The following is a 21,731-nucleotide window of genomic DNA, read 5'->3' on the forward strand; positions in this document are numbered from 1 at the left end:
AGATAATATTTCTATAATGGTCACTTATATCATTTTTAATACATACAAGTGGTACATTCATTACAGGAACATCACAGCAAAATATGCCATAATGAGAAAACACAGGCACATTACGCCCACAATCCATTTCATTATTATGATTGCTTTGCAACTATTCCATATTTAGAGGAAACATCTCTCATCCTAATGTGCCGTCCTTCTGCTTTAGGACAAGATAGTCCATGGATGGCAGCAAAACAAAAATAGTAAAACTAGCCAAAAAAAAAAAAAAAAGAAGAAGAAGAAGAAGAAGATGTGGTTATCGAACTTTGGTTATGTGTGTAATATCAAATTCTGAAAGCAGCATCATAGCATTCCAGGGCCCTTTAGAGGCCAACAAGAGTCAGTATTCATAACTCTCGTCTCTGCATCCAGCAAACGGTCAAGTGAACACAATCACTGTGGAATTAAAATGTGACATGAAACTGAGATCACATCAGAGTCCAAAACAACATTTAAAACTTCTTCAAAGTACAAAATAGGTGGTGGTTGCCAGGTCAGTGTCTCTGCTTACTCACCATTTGATCCCTGATGCTAGATCCAGGGTGGTACATAACAGCCCCTTCCAAAAGTCTTTGCCAAATGGATGTTGAGATGCTAACTTGAAACCAAAGTTCACATAGAGCTGCAGGAACAGGTGGGCAGAAGATGATACTTGGGGCTGGAAGCAGAGCTGATGTCATGCCAGAATGAGGATCGGGTGTGGGAGGGTGGAATAGGGCTCATCAAGTAGGGCAGCAGCTATGATACTGTTAAGGCAATGGAATTTAGGTCAATAAAAGGTAGAAAGGAGTGAGAAGTACCGTAAGTATTATAGATCCAGGCAGACCCCTTCTGGAATTTGTTAAACCCAGTAAAAATGGACAGTGTCCTGTTCAGCTCAATATAGAAACTTTTATTTTGTGTATTTACTATTTATAAAGTATTACTACAACTAGTATACACAAAGGTAAATCTAATATGTGTCTCCCTGTCCTTGAGAAGCTATCAGTCCTGTAGGCTGGACAGGCATTTAATTATTAACCTTGCAAAGGTCAATTGACATGCAAATTGAAATGCGTTCTTGTTATAGGGTCAACCAAACCAAGATGGAAGTTGAAAGTAAAGATTAATTTGATTTTGACCTAGGAAACATGCAGTGTCTCTAAGAAGCTTATGGCATTAGCCAGACCTTAAAAATAAGAATACATAATGTTACCTAAAGATGGTAATAGGACAATAATCACTTGAGGCTGAGGGAATAGCATAATGGTCTTTAACTTCATGCAAGTCATAGGCCCCTTTAAGAAGCTAATTAAATGCACATTTAAACTTGCATATAATTTACACGAAGGTACCAAGAAGTCCTGGGCTTAATGAAGTCCATCTTTGGATGCTTAGCTCCATGGACCCCAGATGAAGAAATCTTTGAAAGATTAAGAATTGACAACCAAATGCAAGGTTCTGAAAACACAGGTGACTGAGTATAGTGCCTCACGAAGCTAAGGGAAGTCTGGGGCCTGGTCATGGATTGTCTTGAACATCACATTAATGGTAAATGAAAAGAAAATTAAATTTAGATTTGCTAATAATAGCCTCACAAAGCTATCACCAATTAATCAGCCCTTGATGGAAAGAACTTCATGTTGAACAGATATATCTCGTTGACCTAATCTCAAATCAGCATTCGAAATAGAATGAAATCAATGAGGTATGAGTATAGAAAAAGATACAAAGAGAGATTTCTTTTTTAAGTTTAAATTCAATTAATTAACATATAATGTATTAGTTTCAGAGAGAGAGAGTTCAATGATTCAGTGTTCATGACATCATATGCCTTCCTTAATGCCCATCACTCAGTTACCCCATCCCCCCACCCAACTACCCTCAGCTTGTTTCCTATGATGAAGAGTCTTTTATGGTTTGTCTCCCTTTCTGATTTCATCCTGTTTTATTTTTCCCTCTCTTCTCCAATGATCCTCTGTTTTTTTTCCCCCAAATTCCACATATTAATGAGATTATATCAAAGAGAGATTTCTATGAAGCCATTTGCTTTTCCCCAAACCCTGCTCCAGCTAACCTGCCAAAGTTCTGGCAGATAAGTTCTTGTGGCACACAGAGTCATCAGGGAACTTCTGACAGAGGACCTGTAACTTTCTTGACACTCTGACCCTACCAGTTGTTGCCCCCTCCTGCCTTCTTACTCAGGCCTGGCTTTCAGCAAGCAGGCTGTGAAGGTTGGTGGCTAATACTGGGACCACATGCAGGTCAATTATCTGTTGCCCTTGCTTTTGTGTATTTTCCCCGACCTCAGGATTTTCTATTCACACTCAGCATCTACTGTTTGTTTAGGTCAGCTGCCCCTTTGACCACCTACCTTGCTCCATGATTTCTAGGAGAATGGTTACCCAAGAAGGATGCTACCCATGTGCTCACTCATTCTTGGATTCTTTCTTGATTGTGCTGCTAAGTCTAGCCTATGTGTTTGTTACCTGGACTCTGAAAACCCCTTAGACTATTCTTTTCCTCTTCAGTGTCTTAACGTCCCTGTTGCCAAATTCTCTCCCAGTGACTTGATCCTGCTTTTACTCACTCCTGGTGTAATGGGCAGAAACAGCAGCTCTGTAGATGTTTGTGCCAAAGCCCAACCACAGTGAGGGTGGTTAATGCCAGGCCAAGTGGACACACTCCTCATAATCAGATCCTGATGCAATGAAGCAGAACCTGGATTCCACTGAGAGTGTATCTGCGGTTACCTTAATCAGGAGGTGAGTAAATTAACAGATGCTAGAGGAAGGAGGCACTGGAGGAGTTGGGGCAGAGATTTTCTTTATGGGGGTCAGAGGAACCAAAGGTTTAAATAAAACAGGTGTTTAGAAGAATCTGGGGTAATTTTGGGGGAGAAAAATAAATATGCACACTTAGAAAAAACATAAAGTGACATCCATTTGCCTTGCCTCCTTTTTAGGTGTGTTGAAACCTGCAAAATGGCAAATTTTAGATTTTTGCAATCAATTTTTTTTTGAGTGCTGGCTATGGGAAAGGTTTTTCTCTATGTCCTGCTTCATCACAGTGAAGATCCTTTCCTTCCTGGAGCTTTCATTCTAGTCAAATGCTCCTTTCCTGACTCTATAGTTCCTATCACATTTTAAATGAATCTAATTGGGTTTTGGAATTAGAAACCTGGACTCTCATCTTGATCTTCCATTTTTCAAGTAGGTCGATTTGGATGAGTCAGCTTCCTTACCTGTAAAATGGTCTAGTGATGATTCCTCATGGGTTGTATAAGAGGTACCTGAGTTAGTACAGGAGCTCTCTACACAATTCCTGGCATCTTTTGAGCACTCAATAAAAATTATTATTATTATTATTACTATTATTATTAATCTCTGCTGAGACAATTTCTAATTATATCTGTGATCCTGTTAACTTTCTTAAATGCCACAAAGGGTGTGGTATATTTGGGTCATAGAGAATAGAATAAGCTTTAGAAACAAACAAAAACCCCAAATGTTTTACCATTGCTCTACAAGGCCCTCTGTGATCTGGCTCTTTCCTTCAGCCTGCTTCAAATAATTCTTTTTGACCCACTCAATTCCAGCCACCATAACCTTGCATTTCCATTCTCTGAGTTTTGGCACTTGTGGCTAACTTTGCCTGGCACTATCTCTCTCTCCTCCTCTTTTAGTGATTTTTTTCTTTACGTAACCATCTTATCTGCAGCCCCTCATGCCTCTCATGCCCTACCCTTTGCCCTTCTTTCTCACATTCATGTTTTACTATCTGTGTAGCACACGCACTCCCTGAAAATTTTATCACTTATCATTCAATCTTTGTTTACCTGTTTGTTGCTACTTCACACCCTCATGTAAGCCCCATGCACACAGAGGGCTTGCCTGTGTTACTTGCCCCTGGTGTCTAGAAGAGTGCTTGTCACATAGTATGCCAAAAACGTTGAACAGATACATGAATAATGGATGGATAGATAGATAGATAAATGGTTTATTGGGAGAGAAGCTGATATTCCTTTGACCCCATTCTCATCTCAACGTGCTGTGATTATGATATTTTCTATCTGGTGCAAACATGGGAATATCCTACAGTTAAATGTTAATCGTTTCTCTCTTTTTTTTTTTTAAATTCTGTTTACTTTCTCTTCCTTTTGCACATTGTCTTGCCATTAGTTACTTATTTTACTTGTCCATTTACTTATTTTGCAGAAAGTATGCATGCTTTCGGAGGAACCATGTGACGGCACCATGATAAAATATAAAATTAACAATACTTAACTGTGCTTTTTCCAAAGGCCACAGATACCATCAGCTTGTCACCTCAGCTCTTTAAAAAACATAAAATTTGGGGAAGGTCAGCTGTTAGCCATTTAATCACTTTTTTTTTTTTTTTTTTTTTTTTTTTTTTTTTTTTTTTACAGTCATAGAATGTTGCCCTTAAAATGTCCTCTGAGGTTATCTAATACAGATTGCTCATTTAGCAGGTGAGCAAACTGCAGTCCAGAAAGGTCAGAGATTGCCAACAATTGCAAGTCTCTTAGTGGCAGGGACAAGTCCAGAACCCTCTCCTCTTGACTCTGAGGCCAGGGCTACATTTGCCCTGTGCCAGAAAATGATGAAATGATATTAATGTTGTTTTACTGCCTAAGGAGATAAGATTAAGGAACAGCTGATGCCAGCTAGACACCTAGGACAATAGTGATTGAAAATCATAATGAAATGAAAGGCTGAACCCTGATGGATATTGATAAATATTCAAACTCTTGTGGGCCATGACTACTCAACAAACATCCATTTATATAGTATCTATAATTTCCAAATGTGCTATGAAGAACTCTGTCTTTATTTCTAGTACTTAGATAACAAAGCATAATAAGAAATTTCACTTGTGTAATTTGCAATAGATTTGCTTTCATCAGCAGGTGAGGAAAAAAAAGGCCAGATTTCTCATGAAATACCAATCAACATTTAGAAACTTAGTGCTGTTATAAGTGAAAAAAACCACTGTGCGTGTTCTGCTTCAAAGACAAGTTGATTTTTAAAAAGGGTTTTTCATGAGTAGAAAATTGCTAAAAATTAGACCATTTAATGGGTAGGAAGCCATAAAAATTAGTCCACTTTCAACCCTGGCTTTGTGTAAATTTCTATAATTATATCTTACATACATTATTTATTATTGACAGTTGAGCTGCAAGCAAAAATGGTACAGACCAAGCAAAACCTATTCTATTTGAAAATCAGAAATGGAAAGGCAGTTTATAAACCCTTTTCTAAAAGTGGAGGGATGGTATGCTTAAGTTGAAATATTTTGTGTACTGAAGTTTCAGTTAGTGGGAATTAGAATAGCTGAGTTTTAACTTTACCTTGCAGGGTGGATAATGAAATGTCACCAAACCTTCAAGAAGCTGAGTGTTCCAGCAGATGATCTAACACATAGCTGGGAGGTAGTTCTTATCAATCTATCTAATTGTGCTTTTGTATTCACTTAAGGGTTCCCTCAGCCTCCTGAATATCTTACAGCGTGTGTGAAGACACTTGGTCTTTTAATCAAAATGCCAGCTTGAAGAAGCAGGACTGACTTAGTAAAGGTCTCATTTCAGTTTGTGATAGTAAAAACCAAATGAACGAACATAACATGGAACTTCAGTTCTTTATTTAAGGGATAAGAAAGATACAAACTAGTGACGTAGATATTTTAGACTTTTGTTCTACTCTCTTCTCCACTGAAATGTCAGCCATTTAATCAGAGATGTGACTATCACTTTCTTTATCCGTAATCTTTTTTTCTTCGACCATTTCCTCTATCTTTTATGCATTTACTCAAAGAGTTTCTTAAAAAGTAATTTTCTTTTATCTGAGAGACTGAAAATGCAAATAGACAATGGCCAGACCATGTATGACAATGATCTGACCCATAGTCTCTGTGGCCCACCATCCAGAAAGCCCAAACCACAGCACCAATAGCAGTTGCTTAGGATAGTTAAGGCTAAGCCAATGGATGCCAATTTCCTTATTTTATGCCATGGTTTGCAACTCAGGGCCAACCATGGGAAGACAAATATGTTTCCTAAACCATCATATAAGAAGCCTGTCTCAGTTAGCCAGCCTCTACCTTCCCCCTGGCCAACAGCCTATCTTCAGGGCATACCTAAGGTCTCCCCTGACTTTTTTCACTGTGAAGCTTTCCTACTCCTTTGCTGGGCTTTAGGTGTCTTCCAAACTCAAGATGTTGGCTGACTTTCTTGCTACAGCCAGCTCTAAACAACTAGCCTCTGTTCTCACTGGCATAGTCTGTTCATTCACACATCTCCCTGAGACTGAACTTCGCACTCTATACCTTTGCTCTTCCAAATATGCAATGTGTTCTAACAGAAAGAAGCCTGATGTTCCCCCACTCCCAGTCATGAAAATTAGAAATAGAACTACCCTATGATCCAACAATTCCACTTCTGAATATTTTTCTGAAGAAACAAAAGCATGAATTTGAAAAGACATATGCACTTCCATGTTCTATGCAGCCTTATTTATAATAGCCAAGTATGAAACAACCTAAAAATCCATTGATGGATGACTGGATAAAGAAAATGTACATATATATATTTACACCCACACACAATGGTCTATATCAGGGGGAGCAAATTCATGTGTAAAGTGCCAGATAGTTAATTTTTTGTGTTATGGAGACTACCAGATTTTTGGTGTAACTATTCAGCTCTACCTCTGTATATACAATAAGTAAACAAATGGAGGTGGATGTTTCAATAAGACTGAATTTACAAAAACAGGCAGAAGGCCAAATTTGGCTCCAGAGCATAGTTTGCTGAATCCTGGTCGATGATATAGGACACATGTTCAGAACACAGTGTATGTCAGAACATAAGCCTTACACATTGGAAGAGGTCCATAGATATTGTGAAAAACTCCCTTTATTCAACAAGTATTTATTGAACTAGATACCAAGCTAGAGGATCAGCAAACAAAGTAGACACAAAACCTTGCCTAATGGAGTTTATATTGCACTAGGGATAGCTGATAATAAACAACCAATCACATAGACATGCAAATGCTTTTGTATTTAAAAAGTTACACTATCAAGGGAAAATAAAGCATATAAGGGGAATAGAGAGTGTGTGGGAGGGAGTTATAAGGAGATCATTTATGGTTAAGATAGAATTTGGAGAAAGTAACATTTGAATGAAAATTTGAAAGAGGGGTGGAAATTAGCCATGTCTGAAAATGATGTTGGAAGACAATGAAGGACAATGATTTTAACTTTTGTTCTGAATCAAATGAGATATTCCTGCACAGTTTTGAGCAGAGGACAGACATGATCTAATTGGTATTGTGAAGTGATCACTCAGTTGCTATGTTGGGAGTCACTTTTAGGCATCGAGGGGAGAAGTGAGGACCTAATTGTCTTTTCTTTTACCCACTGGGAAATCTCTGGCTCTTAACTGTGTTTTTAGACTATTTTTTTAAAGTGCTTGCTGATATAGTTGGATCAATATTTATCATGTTGTAACTGTAGTATTCACTATTTATTCTCTTTACTCATTTGTCTCCTGCTTCTTTTTTGTCTTCTGTGCTATAACTGAACATTTTATATGACTCTACTTATTTTCTCCCTTAGCATTCGTAGTATGTCAACTATCTTTGTCTTTTTTTTCTTTAATTAATGGTTGGTCTAGAGTTTACAAAATTCATTTTAAGCTAATCTAAATTCTTTTCCAAATAAAATTCTATTGCTTCACTGATAGTGCAGATATTTATAGCTGAACACTCTCTCCTGTCCCTCAAGACATTGCTGCCATTCATTCTACTTTCAATCTGCTGTAATTACTCAATACATTGTTTCTATTATTGCTTTACAGAATTATACTTTAGACTAAGAATAAGAAAAATAAAGGGTTTTATTTCACCTTCATTTACATGCAGCTCCCTTCTCTGATGCTTTTCTCTTTATAATGCAGATCTGACTTACATCATTTCCTTTCTTTTAAAGAACTTCTAGCATCTTTTGTTGGAAAGGTTTGCTGCTGGTGAATTCCCTCATTTCTTTTTGTTTAAGAAAGTTGTCTTTTCTTAAAGATTTTATTTATTTATTTGAGAGAGAGAGATCACAAGCAGGAGGAGTGGCAGAGGGAGAAACAGACTCCTTACTGAGCACAGAGCCCAACTCAGGGCTTGATCCCAGGATCTTGAGACCATGACCTGAGCTGAAATCAAGAGTTGGATGCTTAAGTGGTTGAGCAACCCAGGCACTCCTGTTTGAAAAAATTTTTATTTCTCCTTCACGTGCAAAGGATAATTTTGCTGGATATAAAATTTTTGGTTGGTAATTTTTTTTCTTCCTTCAACTCTAGATATTTCACTCCCTACTCTTCATGGTTTCTGATGAGAACTATGCTATATTTCTTATCATTTTCCATTATTTTTACTTTTTTTCCCCCAAATTTTTTCCGTCATTGGTTTTGGCAGTTCAAGTCTGAAGTGCCCGAGTATTTTTCTCTATGTATTTCTGTTTGGTAATTTCACATAACCTGTCTCCAAGCTCATTGATTCTTCCCTTGAATATATTGAGTTATTGATGAACCCATTGAAGCTATTTTCCTTTTTTTGTTACAGCGTTTTTGACTTCTGATATTTCCTTTTGATTCTTTCTTTGAGTTCCCATCTCTCTGCTTGTATTCTGTTCTTGTACCCTGTCTCTTTTTCCATTAGAGCTCATAGCATATTTATCATATTAAGCTATGTAAAGTTTTCTGTCTGATAATTCCAATATCTACATCGTATTTCAATTTGGTTCTGATGATGGCTTTGAATCATCAAACTGTTTTACTTTCCTTGTCTTATGGTATGCCTTGTCTCTTTTTTTTTTTCTTGAAAGCCAGACATGTTGTATCAGATATTAGGGAATGGGTGAATCTTTGGTGTGAAGATTTATATTAATATCACTAAGAGTTGTGTTGGATTTAACACTTGCTCTAGATATAAGTGGCTTTAAGTCCCTCCAGTGAGCCTGATTTTGTCTTTCCTTTTGATTTTCAGCTTCCCTTGGAGACATTCTGTGTATTGCATCTTTGTCAACTATAATTCACTCTGTTATACTGGAGCCCTCTTGGCATTGTAATAGGTGGAGGAGGGAGGACATTGTATAATATTCCTATTAAGTTCCAATCATTGGAGCCGTGACTTTCACAAGTGATTTTTATAGTCATATTACTTTAGTCCCACTTATTCCTTTTCCTTTTCTTGGTTGCAGTATTCTCAGTCTGTTTCCTTGACCCCTGTTGATAATCCACCTTTCCTTTACACTTAGATGAGACAGGAAGGCTGGAAAGGAATAGAAGATGAGAGATATCCTTCCTCTAGTGGGGATAGCACTCTAGCAAAGTCCTTTACCTTGGAGAATAGGCTCTTGCTATGGAGAAGTGCTCTGGGCATACTTCACAATGATTATTATTCCTTTCCAACTGCCTGAGCCATGAAGAGGTCCTTCTCAGATCTTCATCATGAGAACCTGGTGGGGTTTTAGGAGGTAAACCCCACAAAAATATACAGGCCTCCTAAAACCATAGCCTCCTAGGAGTTACTCATTCTCCAGCTAGTCCACCTCAGCCTCCAGCAACTCTTCACAGTGACAATTTAAGTGTCCCTATCAGTTTATAGTTCTAGTAGCTTCTGATCCAAATAAACTGTGGTTCTCTGAAAGGCCTGAAAGTTTTATGATTCATTTAAGAAAAATAACAGTTTGTTCAGCTTTTCATTGTAAAATAGGAATAATTACTTTCAAGATCTTTACATGTCAGATCTGAATTTGGAAGTCTTATAGGGCCACTAAAGATCTAGGTTCAGCACTGGAAAACTTTAACTTCCACCCATGTATCCTTGGGCAAAGAAAGCCAATCCCAAACCAAAAAATGAGGCTGTAGCAAGTCTGTGGATGCAGAGAGGGCAAAGAATTGAGATCGTTCATTTAGTGAACTGCAGGGAAGTGGTTTCTCAGTATTACTGATCTCTGGGTACTTTCATCATGCCCTGAGGTTTTCATTTCTCCCATCACCTTTGTAACCTATTTGTTGTATGAAATCTCTCTGTTTGAAATTGCTAAAATGTTTCTTTTTCCTGACTGGACCTGACTGCACAAGAGGGAGGGAATGACATGCTATTTACCATCCCTCTATAACCCCCATAACCTTCTCAACAGTGTCTTAGTTAAGACTCTTTTTTGTTGGAAAGAAGAAAAAAAGCTACACAATTGAGTTTAAGGCAAAAAGAAAGAGAATCAGGTTCAGAATGTATTAGAAAGAATCTGGAATAGTTCACCAAACCCAGGACAGAAAGATCATCAGGTCTCTCCAAAGCCTGAAACCTAGAAGTGGAAATGACCAGACACTCAACATGGGGCTCTATTGCATCTCTCTTCTCTGTGTGTGTGATCATCATAGTGTTTCTGCACACTGGATTTCTCTGTTTCAGGAGCAGAAGTAAGTTGGAGACACTGTCCCATCCTTCCTGAGTATTCTTCCCCTTCATTCAAGAGTCTTGTTGAAGCACATTGGCTGGATTTCCTTTTAATTTCATATTCTCATGGGGTAGAATTTGATTGGGTTGGCCTGGGTTGGTTTCTCTTTCCTGCTGTAGTCAGATGGCATTGGAGTAGAGCTCAGGTAGCCAATCTCTGCCTGCCTGGTTGGGAAGGAACAGAGACTGGAGAGAGGAACTCACTGGGTGCTGAATTGTCTCCGTTGTAAAGTGGGGGCACTTCTGTTACCTAGGAGAAATTTCACATGTCTAAAGACATATTTTGTGTCACAACTGAAGGGATGCTACTCTTATCTAGTGGGGAGAGGTCAGTGTTGCTGCTAAGTATCCAAAAATGTACAGGAACAGGTCCCGCAAAGAAAGAATTATCTGGCCCCAAGTGTCAATACCGTCCAAGATGAGAAACCATGGGCTGAATTAACTTCCCAAAGTGAGAATGGTGAGTACTAGCCTAGTACTGGGAATGAGAAAGAACATGAAAAAGATGGAAAAGAAAGACAAATAAGTAATAATTGCAACATTTAGTGAGCATTTTCTGTGTTCCAAACACAATATTAAGTGTTTGACCAGCATCTTTTTTTTTAATATATATATACTCCTCATGACAATCCTGCAAAGCAAGTTAGTGGCATCATTATCTTTATTTTATGGAAAACCACACAAGGACTGTCCCCCTAAATCTGATGTTCTTAACTAGTAATTAAAAAGTGAAAAGGAAAATCACCGTATTCTCTGGATCTATATCTGTAGTAGCTAAAAAAATACAAACAGATTTTTAAGTTCTGAGCTTGTGAGTCTAACAGTAAATAATAATATCATGGCCATTAGCTACTCTGAAGCAACATGACAGTGACAGATTCATGCTGTCTCTCAAAGGGATATGAATGTAATAGAAATAACTATGCAAATATGCAAGCTGGTGTGAAGAGGGAACAGAACATAGAAATCCCAGGCATGAGGTATGTTGAAGCAAAATAAACCATCCCAGGACAATGTTCTCACACTTTCTATCCTTCCAAGCTTGTTGGCCCTGGATTCTGTTCATACTGAGTCCATTTCCACACCTTCAAATGAGAAAAAACACATTAAATTTGTAGGATTGTGGTGATTAAACTCAGAACACATGTAAAGGAGGGATTGGCAATCGGGTACATCATTTTAATTCTGCCTAACTTCTTAGCTGTGTGACCTTGGGCAATACACTTAACTTCTCTGTGCCGGAGATCCCTTATATACAACATAGATTTGATAATAATAGTACATACCTCAAAAGGTTGTTCTGAGGATTAAATTTGTTAGTACAAATAAAGTGCTTACAACAAAGATATGGAAAACTTGAATAACATTTGTAAATAAAATTTTAAAATATATTTTATTATTTATTTATTTATTAAAGATTTATTTATTTATGTGTATGAGAGAGAGAGCACACATGTGCATGCATGGCGGGGGCTGGTAGGGGCAAAGAGACAGGGAGAGAGAGAATCCTCAAGCAGACTCCTTGCTGAAGGTGAAGCCCAAGATGGGGCTCTATCCCAGGATGCTGAGATCATGACCTGAAATCAAGAGTTGGCACTTAACCAACTGAGTCACCCACTGCCCCTAAAATTAATTAATTAATTAATTAATTAATTAATTAATTAGTAATACATTTTAAATAACATTCCTGTCATGCTCTTTTATTTATGTATTGGTCTATGGCTGCTTTTGTGCTATAATAGCAGAGCTGAGTGGTCTCTGAGTGGTCAGAGATTGGGGTATGGCCTGTAAATCCAATAATATTTACTATCTGCCTATTTCCAGAAAATATGCACTAACACCTGGAATAATGTGATGGTTCTGGCACACAGTGTGGTGTCCTGCCTTCTCTGACCTGAGGGATGACTGGATCCTTCTATCCACACTGGGAGAATTTCCTCTGCATTTGTTTGCTCACAGATTTGTTTAAGGTGTTCCAGCCAAACTAGCCTCTGTCACTTTCCAAATCATGGCTGAACACACAGAATTAAATGACACAGTGAAAGATAACCAGATAAGAACATGTTTACTCACAGGAGATGCAGATGGTTTGCTTTTGGTTTGGAGTGGGATGTGGGCAGGATGGGGAGTTTGGCATTGACAGTATCATTTACAAGGCAAGTAATGAGATGAGGAGAGAGGGCTGTGGAGGGAAGAGTTTCAAACCTTAGCTACTCTGCACATCAGTTGTGTGACACTTCTGTCATATTGGTGAAATCTCTGGTCATCACTCTTCTCATCTATAAAATAGGATGGACAGTATTACCTTTTTTGTGGATTAAATGAAATAACTTCTAGGAGAACTAAATGAACATTAAAATGTGGAAAATAAATGTCCTACAAATAATTTGTTCCATAGATGCTTACTGAGCACTTATTATAGAGATACTGCAGGGAAGTCTGTCCTCACTCCCCACCTCCCATGGTACTACAATGACAGAAATAAGAGCTAGGATTTACTGAACATTTTCTATATAGTCTGTCTTGTCCTAAACACTTTCTTCATTTCGTAACAAATTTAATCCTACAACAGTCCTTTGAGGTGTGTTCAGTTGTTGTGAAATCCATGTTGGAGATAAGGGGACAAGGCACAGAGAAGTTAAGCACATTGCCCAAGGTCACACAGCTAAGGAGTTAGGCAGTTAGGATGATGCACTCATCAGATCTGCCTGCAGAGCCCAGTTTTCAACAGCATGCTAAACTTCAGCTCAGTAACATGTTTAGCAGTGATTCATTTTAAGTCCGGATAGTCTTTACTGTTGGGCATTCTGGTGTGTGTGCTGAACTCACATGGCACCAGGTGCAACTTTTGGCATGGGGTCTGTGAGGTCTCTGGGAGAAAGAAGCTACTGCCAACACAGGAGTAACACAGGCCTAGCTCTCAGAGGTGTAGAGGAATTCTCAGTGAAATTGAAAGTGAAAGAATACTTTCTCTATGATCTGAATTGCATGGCTATTGTTATAAACTAAATTAGGTTCCCCTAAGGTTTATATTTTGAAACTCTAACCCCAGAACCTTCAGACGTAACTATATTTGGAAGCAGGACCTCTTAAAGAGATGATTAGGTTAGATGAGGCTTCTAGGTGGGCTCTAATCCAGTCTAATTGGTATCTTATAGAAGAGGACATTTGGACATGGAGAGAGACACCAGGGACATATGCAAAGGGAAGACCATGTGAGGACACAGTGAGAAGATGGCCATCTGCAAGCCACAGAGAGGCCTAGAGAAACTAATCCTGCTGACACTTTGATCTTGGACTTTGAGTCTCCAAAACCATGAGAAAGTGAATTTCTGTTGTTGAAGCCACCCAGTCTTGCGTACTTTGTTATGGCAGCCCTAGCAAATGAGCAGCCCTTTATTGAGTCACTTTACCTGAATCCAGAACACAGAGTAGGAAGTCTTTCTCTGTCACTCTGCCACACACCACAGAGCAGATTTGACCTTTGGGTGTTCAGAGGTTCCAGCAGCCGAGAAATGCTGAGCTCAGGGGTCAGCAAGAGATTTGGCACCCAGAGGAGGAACATGATGTAGTGACAGTGCCTGCCGTGGCCAATGAAGCGACAGTAGCCATTTTCAGGAAATTGCTACCCCATAAACAGCAGTGACAGAGAAAAACAGAGCCAGCAGAGCACGGGAGGAAGTGGCTGTGGCCAGCGGAGTGGCACAGAATTCAAGAAAGGGCAGCATATGTCACACATGCCTCTGGAGATTCTAAACATTCTTAAGAGGGAATTTTCAGGGAGCTGGGGTTCATACATCAGCAATTTGGGGAAATGAGCCAGAAAAATTAGGTATTAATATTAGCATTCCCACATATGTACCCAGAGGGTGGTGAGGCTTGGGGAAATTACAGTTCCACACAGTTGACCCCAGAGCAGATGTCGATGAAGATCCATTTGGGAAGTGAAAGAAGATGCATAGCAGAAATGGAGTGACAGGCAAATAATGGTGAAATGGGATAAAAAAAAAGTGGAAAGATTTGTGCATGAAGAACCCAGGGAGATAGATGTAAACTGATCCAACCATTTTGCAGGGTGATTAAAATAAAACCTAGTTAAAAAGACTTTGTACATAGAACATGCTATATGGATGGTTTATTTAGACAAAAAAAAAAAAAAAAGGCCCAACTCTGTTTGAGATAATCACAAGCAGGAATTCAATGGCATGAATAGAAATTTCACTTGGAGGAAAACAATTAATAGGTTGGGGAAAGAAAAAAAAGAACAAATCAAATTGGGCAGTTTAAAAAGAAGGCAGTTAAAAAAATGTTCAAGTTTCTATGTGAATGCTTTCAGTGTCAAGTCTTTGGAAAATCATTAGTGCCTCTTGCAACTTGAAGATAATGACAAGAAGTACAGCTTTCCCATTTCTTCTTTCCAAAATCATGCAAATGGAAAAAGGACAAGTGAAACTACAAATTCTTCCTCAATGAGACTAGAAAGGAAATAAAACTGTGAATGGCAAAGAAGTAGAAGGAAGGCAAGGGCCAAGAAGTAGGAGGAAGGCAGGGGCCCAGGAGCATGACACAGATCCTGGAGCCTAGGGATAATTTTCCTAGATAACACAGGCAGTTGGAATATGATGGAGAAGGGTTCAAGAATAATATAGAAAAAATAATAAACTCATGGAAAATGTGAAGGTAAATTGGAAGCCATGAAAGGTGAGATAAATAATGCTGAAGAAATTAAGACAAAGGTAAATTTTAAAATAAATAAAATAATAGGCATTTTATTTTCTCAAGTCAAATTAATGAAGATGCTGAAAATTATATTTAACCCTCTTGGGAATGATTTGAATTCTGTTATTGAAGTCATGTGCTGTCCTTTTGAGGTGACATAGGATGTCTTCAGTGGCCATTGGGATTTTCAGCTGATTGCTGTAGGGCATTATATCTGCCATTTCCTTTGATTTAGATTTTCTCTCTCACAATCATACTTTACCTATCATCATCATACTTTATCTTATCATTTTCCCCTATGTATCTGCTTTTTGTATATTCTCCTCTACAGTTTTTAATTCAATATTTTTAATACTGCTAAAAAATGCCATATAGCCAGATGTAACCACTATATGATAAATAAAAGTTGATAATGATTTAGTAAGGACTTTTGTCCCTAGTTTGTTTCTTTAAATTGCAAAGAAGTGTGAATATGGTATTTGTTACAGCAAAGAGCTTCTCAGTGCCACTTTTGCTTGAGATGAGGTCTTAGTTTGCTGAACTCTCCAGAAAACTGATCTCCTGAAAAATTAAGTACTGTTTTCTTATGATCATATTTACTAACAAAAATGTATCAGTGTATTATTCTGGTCATAGTTTTTCACTGTTGTTTGTCTTTGCCTTTTTAAAATAAAGAGGGTACCTTACTTTGAAATCACCAGGTTGATTTGCTTAAATTTATAGAATGAATCTTTAGAGCAACTCGAATGTAATTAATTACTTGAGATAGGGCTGGGTAAAATACAACTTGGAACAAGGCTGAATAATATTGTGGTCATGTATAAAAGTTTGAGACCCAAGCTGTCTGGAGTCAAGTTCTGGTTCTACCAGTTATTAGTGGGAAGACCTTGGGTAAATAATTAAATATCTCTAGGTTTCACTTTCCTTGTCTGTATATGAGGAAAATAGAGATGTCTACCTATGGTCACTAACTGTACCTCAGAGGATTGATTGTGGTCTCTAACTATTGATGCATGTGTAGCACTTAGTAGGTCTACTGTGTAGTCATGGGAAGTAATAAATGCCCATGTCAACTACTCAAAAATATTGCAGTATAACTACAATTCAAACTACTAATATGAGATAATATTTTAGAAGTAAAATGATGTTGTGAAGGTTGATAAATATGTGAAAAGTTTGTGCTCAGAAGAGTTAATGGTTAGCAAGACAGAGTCATAAATCTATATTAGAGAAAGTTTGGGCAACACTTTCAATTCTGGTCTTGGGTCTTGGAATATGATTACTGCCCATGAAGCACAAAATCTTCAGGAAGAGACAGAACAGTGGGTGGATTCAAAATTGTGAGCTTTCTTATTTGTTCTAAGAGCAGCCTTTTTATCTGTTTTCTTCTTGATTGAGAGAAGAGATGAAAGGCATGGGAATAAAATTAATCCCAATAATATCTTAGAAGAGAAAGCAGCTTAATAATAAGCAAGTCTAATGTATGAGTGAGAGCAAGGGAAAAAGAGAAAATCCTTCAAGAAGATAGCTCTGTGTCTGACAAGATGAGGAGAGAGGAGAGAGCTTATGTAATGCATTTTGCATCAGAGTCTTTCAACAGGCAGCTGAGCTGTGCTATTGTTGCCTCATAGAAAGAAAAGAGCTGATTCTTACTCAGCTGGCTGAGAGGGGCAGAGACCAGAGCATCCACTTATACTTTTCCCTCTTTTTTTAAACATTTGAAGAGGAAGCAGGGACTTGAAGAATGTAATCTTAATCTAGTTGAATGTAATGCTTAGATAGTAAGGCAGGATACCAGCCCTCTGGGTGGGACGGGGGGCAGGGGCTGGAGAGGAATCTAAAGATCTCCATCAGCAGTCACGGCTTACAGATCTTCCTTCCTTCCTTTATTTTTTCTCCCTCTCTTTCTTTCTTTCTTTCTTTCTTTCTTTCTTTCTTTCTTTCTTTCTTTCTTTCTTCTTTCTTTCTTTCTTCTTCTCTCTTTTTCACGTAGGCTTCATGCCCCACATGGAGCCCAATGCTGGACTTGAACTCATGACCCTGAGATTAAGACCAGAGCTGAGATCAAGAATCAGATGCTTAAGGACTGAGCCACCTAAGAGCACCTATTCTGCATTTTAAAAATCTTGAGAAGAGGGAGGCAATGAGACGGGGGAAGAAAGCTCTGAAGAGAGAATCCTGTGCCTCTGATACCAACAAACTGTACAGCACTGTGTAACCTTGGGCTCTTTCCTTCAGCCCTGAGGTCTCAGTTTCTTCTTCTGTACAACAAAAGGGTTGAAAGATTGGCTTGTAAGATATCTAAATCCCTTTTCAGCTCAAAAATCCTGTCATATATTGTAATGTCAAGAGAATCAACCTGTGTTCCCACAATTTGGTCCGTATTGTTTTAGCTGCCATCCTATCTCACTATTCTTTTTCTGACCCTCCCTGTTACTGGCAAACAGAATACAATTTTACCTCCCTGCCTTTGCTTTATTTGCACGCTTCACCTTCACTGCTTCTGCTTTAACATCTAAATACACTTGTCTTTGGGACTCACCTTAAATATCTGTTGACATAAATTTCTAGGCAAAACATGGAGTTGCTCCTGCCTAGGGTGCCATGTCAGCAAACATAACTTTCACATTCCTATAAATGCTTTACATGACCAGAATCATGGAATAGCCAGTCAGCCAATCCCCAAACCCTAAGCCAACTCTTAGTGCCTTGTTTCTTAATCTTTCTAAATAAGGTCAGATTCACATCCCCAGTCAGTCATGCTCTGTCTCCACATTGCTGCTTCTAAGACTCGATAAAACTCACTCTTGCCCCAAATATCTTGGGAAGAGTGTGCCACTGCTTATGAGACACTGTACTCCCCACTGCCTAGATTGTCTTCTCTAGAGTAAAGGACATAGAACTCATAACTACACTGTCTTGTTTTTTGTAATTTTTCATATCCTTATCCTTCTCTCCAAAAGAAAAGATCTTCACTTCCCAAATTTCCATAAAACTTCCCCTGTGCCTTCTTGAGGAACTCATTATATTCCACATGATATTGTGATCATTAGTTTGTATATTGCCTCCATGATGAGCAAGTGTAATAAACTCTCTCATTCTTGGGACCCCTGGGGATTGAGACACAAAATTTCTCACAATATTGAAACATGCCTAAGACATTTGGTAAATAGTCACTGTTCCATTCCTTTCACAGAGAATGCCCATGCCACAGATTTCTCACTCCTTCCCCCAGGACACCTTATGTCCCCTCAATCAAATAACTGAAAAGTTGGTATCTCAAACAGCAGAGCCTCCAGGGTACAGTCTAGGCTATAGCTTTGTTCTTTCAGATAGGTCTGATGTTGTACAAATTGTTAAATATTTTGAATGTCATCCCTGCTCTGTATATCCCATGGCCACAGTCTTGGATATCGTGGCTTGTACACAATAAATGATGAATAAATGTTTATTAAATAAAAGAACCCTGACTTGTTCCAATACCACAAAAATTATAGGAAACATGTTAGAGGTGGGTCAGGTTTAGAGATAAGATATGATTGCTTGATGAGTCATTGTTTAGGGCTTGTCCCTTGACTTCAAAAGAAACCCAAGAATTTTGAAGGGAAGGCAATGAGTAGAGGAGCTAAAATAAAGATATTAAGTAAAATTGAAGGGAAATAAATGCATAATTGAGTAATGCACTGGGCAGTAGGTTTGAGTTTTTCAAGAGTTTGATTTAAGGCTGCTTGAATTAAAGAGTATTAAACATACTACTTTCTCCTGATTATTCCTTTTACATTTCCATTCCTTTTCTGTGTCTCTCAGGGCTGGTCTTTTTACTCTGGTTCCAACTGAGATCCCTCCCCAAACTTTGGCCCCTTTACCCTCTCTTTGTACATTCTTTTGCTGTAATGAATAAATAACTTTAGCAAAACTGTAGTATATACAGAAAATATACAACAACCAATTGGAATTCTATAAAATAACAATGAATAATTGAAAAATCAAAAGTAAAATAAAAATGTACCATGTAAGTATTGGGAAAACTAGAAGTCCACATGCAAAAGAATGAAACTAGACCACTTTCTCACACTGTAAAAACCAAACCAAACCAAACCAAACCAAACCAAGAAAATAACCTCAAAATGGATTAAAGATCTAAGTGTAAGATCTGAGGGATGTTTGGGTTGCTCAGTTGGTTAAGCAACTGCCTTGGGCTCAGGTCCTGGTATTGAGCCCTGCTTGGGCTTCCTCTTCAATGAGGAGGCATCTGCTTCTCCCGCTGTCTCTACCCACCATTGGTGCACTCTTTCTCTTTCTCTCTCTCTCAGATAAGTAAGTAAAGTATGAAAAAAAAAAAAAAGTAAAACCTGAAACCAGAGGGCTCCTAAAAGAAACCAGGCAGTAAACACTTGGACATTAGAATTAGCACCATTTGGGGGGCCTGTCTCCTCAGGCTAGGGCAACAAAAGCAAAAATAAACAAATAAAACAATCACTAAAAAGGTTCTGCGGAGAGGAAGAAACCATCAACAAAACAAAAAGTTAACCTATGGAATGGGAGAAGATATTTGCAAGTAATATATCTGATAAAGGGTTAATATCCAAAATACATAAAGAACTCATACAACTCAACACTAAAAAGATAAACAATCTGTTTAAAAAGCATGCAGAGAACCTAAATAGACACTTTTCCAAAGACATACAGATGGCCAACAAGAACATGAGAAGGTGCTCAACATCATTAATCATCAGAGAAATGCAAACCAAACAAAATGAGATGTCATTTCACATCTGTTGGAATGGCTATTATCAAGAGCCAAGACATAACAAGTGTTGGAGAAGATGTGGAGAAATGGAACTCATACGCGCTGTTGGTGGGAATGTGAATTGGTGCAGTCACTCTAGAAAACATTATGGAGCTTCCTCAAAAAATTTGAAATTGAAATACCATTATATCCAACAATTTCATTTCTGGATATTTATCCAAAGTAAATGAAAACTAATTTGAAAAGATATATGCACCCTACATCCATCAGAGCATTAGTTACAAAAGCCAAAATATGGAAGCAACCTAAGTGTCTATTGATAGATGAATAGATAAAACAGATGTGGGCAATCTATCTATATCTATCTATATCTATATCTATATCTATCTATATCTATCTATATCTATATTTCTATATCTATCTATATCATCTATCTCTATATCTATCATCTATATCTATCTATATCATCTATCTATCTCTCTAATTCCATTCTTACATATAAAATATACAGAATGTTCAATTTATATATATATATATATATATATATATATATATATACACACACATATATATACAAAATATAAGAATGGAATATTATTCAGCCACAAAAAGAATGATATCTGGCCATTTGTGGCAACATGGATGGACCTAGAGGGCTATTATGCTAAGTGAAAAAGTAAGACAGAAAAAGACAGAAACCATGCAACTTCACTTATACATGGAATCTAAATGACAAAGCAATGAACAAATAAAACTAAAACACATAAATACAGAGAACAAACTGGTGGTTGCCAGAGGGGAGAGAGAGGAGGGTAGGCAAAATAGGTGAAGGGGGTTAAGAGGTACAATTTTCCAGTTGTACAATAAATTAATCATGGGAACATAAAGTACAGCATAGGGAATATAATAAATAGCTTATAATAACATATGGTGAAAGATGATAAGTGGGATTATCATGGTCATTTCATAATTATATAAATGTTGATTCACTATGTTGTACACTTGAAACTAATATTTCATGTCATCTACAATTTTAAAAATAGTGACAATACCAAATACTGGCAAGGATATGGAAAAATAGAATCTCTCATATATTGCTAGCAGAATGTAAAATGGCATAACCGTTTAGTTTGTCAGTTTCTTACAAGACTAGGCATACACTTAACATATGACCCAGGAATCACATTCCTGAACATTTATGCTGGAGTAATGAAAACTTATATCCACACAACTACCTGTATACAATTACTTTTATATTACTAATTTTTAATAGCCAAGAACTGGAAATAATAAAAATATCTCTGAATCCGTTAGTGGTTAAATAAACAGTGTTGTATCCATACCATGGGATTCTAGTCAGCAATGAGAAGAAATGAACTAATGATAAAAGTAACAACCTGGATGGCTCTTAAGAATGTTATGCTGATTTTAAAAAGCTAATATAACAAGTTCACATACTACGTGATTCTATTTATATTACATTTCAAAATAGTAAAGTTATAAATGTGGAGAAAATTGGTGGTTGCCAGGGATTAAGGATATTGAGAGGGAAGAGGATGTGCATGACTACAAAGGAGTAGCACAAGGTGATTCTTTGTGGTGATGCAATAATTCTGTCTCTTGATTGCAGTGGTGGTTACATGAATCTACCTACCATAAAATGACATATAACTATAAACACATATGGTGCCATGTCAGATTCCTGGTTT

At 37.7% G+C, this 21,731-nt stretch overlaps 1 long non-coding RNA gene across 4 annotated transcripts in view; it reads right to left on the bottom strand.

The window, feature by feature from the left end:
* Positions 1-21,731, bottom strand: part of LOC102152166 — a 74,963-nt gene that overhangs the window by 38,432 nt on the left and 14,800 nt on the right. For 2 of the 4 annotated variants that reach the window (XR_005373797.1, XR_005373795.1), the window contains exons 3-5: positions 12,759-12,832; positions 4,309-4,356; positions 558-788 (exon numbers count right to left, since the gene is read on the bottom strand). This is a non-coding gene — a long non-coding RNA (uncharacterized LOC102152166). Of the gene's footprint in view, positions 1-29; positions 789-4,308; positions 4,357-12,758; positions 12,833-21,731 lie in introns of those variants that run through there. The other 2 variants (XR_005373796.1, XR_005373794.1) reach the window with 2 other exon arrangements.

The sequence above is a fragment of the Canis lupus genome, chromosome 19, assembly GCF_011100685.1.
Source record: "Canis lupus familiaris isolate Mischka breed German Shepherd chromosome 19, alternate assembly UU_Cfam_GSD_1.0, whole genome shotgun sequence".
NCBI lineage: Eukaryota > Metazoa > Chordata > Mammalia > Carnivora > Canidae > Canis > Canis lupus.